Raw genomic sequence first — 4998 nt, forward strand, 5'->3', positions numbered from 1 at the left:
ATTGACACAAGCGTACACAGCTAAAAAGCTAAGTTCGACTGTGTCGACTTGTATCGTAGTTGGAAAGCACTGGGTCTACACTGTGTTACACAGTGTCGCCTGTGTACGTTGCTGGAAAGCACCCCATTTTAGCTGTGTACGCTTGTGTCGACTTGTGTCGTAGTTGGAAAGCACTGGGGTCGTACAACTCGTACACTGTGTTACACAGTGTCGCCTGTGTACATTGCTGGAAAGCACCCATTGTACACCGGCAGAAAGATCGACACCTGTTTTAGTATCGATCCAACGACTGGTGAGAGGGAGCAGCTTCTAAGTTTTTACAAAGTAAAGGATACGTGTCCTTTGGAAATGCAGAATACTATATTCGTCGGTCGCACGGAATACAATATTATCATGGTCGATAGTAAACGCAAGGATAGAAAGTGGAACGTAACGTTCTACGATTATTCCGCTATGCAAATGAAACCTGATGTCACAGACAATTACGATTTGGTACATTTCACTACAAGTTCAACGGGTCGTGTAGTGACCGTGGACAGGAGATTAGGTAGGATTCTTTGGAAGTTGGATTTGAAAAGTTCAGTGATAGCCATGTATACCGTGACCAAAGATGGCCTGCTGACAGTTCCTTTCAAGAGTATTGCCGATTCGTTGTTGGAAAAATTTGCGACAAGGCCGACCGACATTGAATGGTTGTAAGTTGCAAATGAAATGTTTACAGAGATTTCTCTCCTCTTTATTGTATAATTTTGACTCGATTGTATTATCGTTTGCTCCTCCAGCCCGACTTTGTACATTGGACAGTGTTATGGAATAAGTTGACTCGCTTACGCACGGTATAATTAACAAAACGTTTTTATTTCGAAGCACGTACAAACATATACTCGCGTTCGCCATTTTCTCGGCAGCGCAACTCAACGCACACTGTCCGATATTACTACGCCGCCTTCTTCTTCGCGAGCGCCGCCAATCGCACGCGCATAATCCTACGCTCGGTATTACTACGCGCTAACACTCTCCGTAACATTCCGCCTCCCTTGAAAGGATCGCCTTTCAACAAACTACAATCTCTGTCTGAGTGAACACTAAATTAACTTACGACTGTTAGGTACGATAATCCTAAAGATACTTGTAACTAAAATAAATGAACACCGATAAACGCAAAAAAATAACTGGCACTGTTAGTGCTAAAATCTCAGAACGTCGATAAACTCTTTGGATACAACTTTACTTATTTAACTTATCAATCAAACGCTTGACTTGTAACCTCCTTCTAATCTAATGGTAAAGGACACAGTTTTCTCACAATGCGCTTAAACTCTCCATGTTGAGTTTTAACCGATACGACTCGTACAATGCCGTCCGGCCCAGGATGTAAAGCACTCACGCGACCTAGTGCCCATTGAAGCGATGGAAGATGATCTTCCTTCAGGAGTACCAAGGCTCCGATCTGCACATTCTCGTCCTTGGTTTGCCATTTGTTTCTCCGCTGCAGCTCCTGTAGATATTCCACACGCCAGCGCTGCCAGAACTGCTGTCGTAGTCTTTGTAGGGATTGCCATCTTAACAAACGGCCCTCTGGAGTGTCCAAATAATTGTACTGCACCGGCTGTAGGAGCGAATCCCCTATTAAAAAATGCGCCGGTGTTAAGACTGCCAAATCCGAAGGGTCGCTTGAAACTGGCGTGAGCGGCCTTGAGTTCAAGACAGCTTCCACTTCGGCGAGGAGCGTACTGTATTCCTCGAAGGTGAAGATCCTTCCCTTCGTAATGGTGAAGAGATGTCTCTTCATTAGTTTGACCGCCGCCTCCCATGAACCGCCGAAATGCGGGGCCCGAGGTGGGATAAAGTGCCAAGTAATCCGTTGAAGAGCGAGATTGCCCTCGATCACCCTTTGCTCCCTTTCAAGAAGGGCATATACTTCTTTCAACTCGCGGGCGGCTCCCACGAAGTTGGTTCCGTTATCGGAAAACAGATGAGAGCAAATTCCTCTCCTGGCTGTGAAGCGACTTAATGCGGCTAAGAAAGCCTCCGTGGTCAAATCAGACACAAGTTCCAAATGTGTCGCTCTCGTGCTGAGGCAAGTAAAAACTGCTACGTATCCCTTGGAGATGTGAATCCGTCCCCTGCGATGACTCTCCTTTACTTGGAGCGGTCCCGCGTAATCCACGCCGGTTTTGAGAAAGGCGCGTCCAGAGGAAAGAGTAACTCGTCACTCTTTCCTCTGGTAAATCACCCATCTTTCCGGCTAAAGTAGTGGGTCGATACCTGGAACAACTAATACAGCGTTTAACAACTCGTCGAGCCTCCCTTCGTCCGCTGACTGGCCAATAGCGTTGTCTCACAAGACTGAGAAGCTGCTCCGCAGGGCAGTGACATCTCTTGGTGTGCACGTCCTGCATTATCAAATTCGTGATGTAGTGTTTGGCCGGTAAGACCAGCGGGTGTCTGCTAGCAATTGGTATCTCTGCATGCCGCAATCTTCCTCCAACTCTAAGTAGCCCTTCCTTATCTAAGAAAGGGTTTAAAGCTCTTAACACGCTTTTTCTATTTAACTCACGACCCTGACTTAGATCGCGAATCTCCTGTTGAAATGCCTCGGCTTGTACCAATTTTATCACGACTGGTTCGGCCATCTGCAACTCTTCTGTTCCGACGGGTCCGAATTTTTTGCTTCCTGTTGTATTGTTTCTAAATCGCTTGCAGTAAGTGACTATCCTCAAGAGCTTATCGTACTCCCGATATCTTCTCAATATGTCGTATTCATTTGCTACCATCAGCGTTATGGTCGCATCCTTTAGATCTGGTAGTTCAGGCTCAGCTTCTTTCACATATGTTGGCCTCGGTCGTCCTTCTGCAATCCAGCAAGGTCCGTTCCACCAAAGTTGACTGTCCTTCAGCTTACTCGCCTGGACACCTCTCGATAACAAGTCTGCCGGGTTTTCTTCTGTTGACACATGATGCCATGATCCCTCGTTGGTCAGCTCCTGAAACCTCGCTATTCGGTTCGCTACAAAAGTTTTAAGTTCGTTAGGTGAACGTTTTAACCAGCCTAGAACGATGGTACTATCGCTCCAAAGTTTTACGTCATTGACCCTGTCCGCATAAGCTCCCCTTACTGCGCTAGATAACCGTGCGAGCAAGAGTGCTGCTTCGAGCTCCAATCTGGGCAAGGTGATCCGTTTTATCGGGGCGACTTTCGTCTTGGCCATGATGAGACAGGAATGCACGCTTCCTTCGTCATCCGTGCTCACGGCGTATAAACAAGCTCCGAACGCTCGTTCGGACGCATCTCCAAACCCGAAGATATCGAACTTTGAATTGTTCCCGTATACTACTCTTCTGGGAACCTGCAACTCATTTATCTCTCGTAGATCGGCACAATAAGTCTCCCAGGCTGTCTTGAGTTCTTCTGGAATGACCTGGTCCCATCCAAGGTCGAGTTCCCATAAACGTCGCATGATTAGCTTGCCTCTCACAAGTAATGGTGCGATGAGTCCTAAGGGGTCGAATACTTGCGCGAGTCTCGATAATATACCCCTCTTCGTCTCTACTGTGGTATCCTCCTTAACGTGATATTGCAGACAGTCCAATGTAGCGTTCCAATAGAGGCCCAGCGTCTTCAAAGCTTCTTCCTTGTTAAGCACAAGCATCTTTTCCGTTTTGCATCCTTCCTCAAGATGTTGTAGAACCCGTGGCTCGTTAGTGCGCCACTTGCGCAAGTGAAATTGACCTCTCTTAAGTAAATCACATAGTTGCCTTTGTAGCTCGATAGCAGTTGTCAATGAGTCACACCCTGAGAGCATATCGTCCATATAGCAGTCTTCTCTCAAAGCTCTTGCTGCCAGCGGTAGGTCCATACCCTCCTCTTCGGCGAGCTGCCTAAGACACTTCAGTGCCAAGTATGGGGCACAGGCTGTGCCATACGTTACGGTATTCAACTCGAAGGTTTGAACTTGCTCTTCGGGGCTTCTTCTCCATAGTATTCGCTGGTAAATTCGATCCTTCTTGTCCACCAAAATCTGTCTGAACATCATGGCTACATCTGCCGTCAGTACGTACTCATGCATCCTGAATCTTAGAATGATGTCGATCAGTGCTCGTTGCAAATTTGGTCCAGCCAAAAGTTTGTCGTTAAGCGTAGTGCCGTACGTCGTCTTAGCAGACGCGTCGAAAACCACTCTTAGTTTCGTCGTCTCACTCTCTGGTCGTATCACCGCCTGATGTGGCAGAAAGTATCCTACCGGTTCCCCGTGGTCGTTCTCCTCGACTATCGAGGACATGTGAGTCATGTGACCTTGATCCTTGTAATCATCCATGAACCTTGTATATTCCAATTTCAGTGCTGGATGTTTTAAGAAGCGTCGCTCCATACTAAGAAGTCGCCTGAGCGCTGCTGCCCTGCTGTTTCCCAGGATTACCTCTGACCGCATAGGCAATCGCACTAGAAATCTTCCGTCTGGGTTCCTCTTCACTGTATCCGTGAAGTACCTCTCGCATTCCTCTTCTTCTGCTGTGTACTTCCGATCTTCTGGTATGCTCTCCTGAGTCCAGAATCTTTCTACTTGTTTACTTAGCATATCGTTGGAGACTGCCAAGCTTATGTTCGAAGAGTTGTCAAGCATGTCGTGCACCTCTCCACCGATGATCCATCCTAGTTTAGTGTTTTGCAATGCTGGTTGTCCTTCCAACCGATTTTTGGTCGCACCTGTAAGGATCTTCCAATATAACCCGCCGCCGATAAGTAAGTCAATGTTACTGGGTTCATCAAAATTTGGATCAGCTAACTGTACGTTTTTCGGAATGTGCAGTTTCCTCACATTGATTCTTCTTTGTGGTAACGCCTCCGTGATCGCTTTCAACACCAGGCATTCTATCGTAGCAGAAAATTCTCCCTGCGTGGACTCAATTTTGATCCTGCTTACCTTGTTAGCATTAGTTTGCGACTGATTGATTCCGCTAATTGGTCTGGAGTTCTTCGTGTAGGGTAGCTTATAA

General features: G+C 46.9%; 1 pseudogene; it reads left to right on the forward strand.

Annotated features, from left to right (window-relative positions):
* Window positions 1–132: 132 nt before the first annotated feature.
* LOC105556276 overlaps window positions 133–4998 on the forward strand; it is a 12051-nt pseudogene continuing 7185 nt past the window's right edge.

This window comes from Vollenhovia emeryi, unplaced genomic scaffold (assembly GCF_000949405.1).
Source record: "Vollenhovia emeryi isolate VEMERY1.0 unplaced genomic scaffold, V.emery_V1.0 DF940147.1, whole genome shotgun sequence".
Taxonomy (NCBI): Eukaryota; Metazoa; Arthropoda; class Insecta; order Hymenoptera; family Formicidae; genus Vollenhovia; species Vollenhovia emeryi.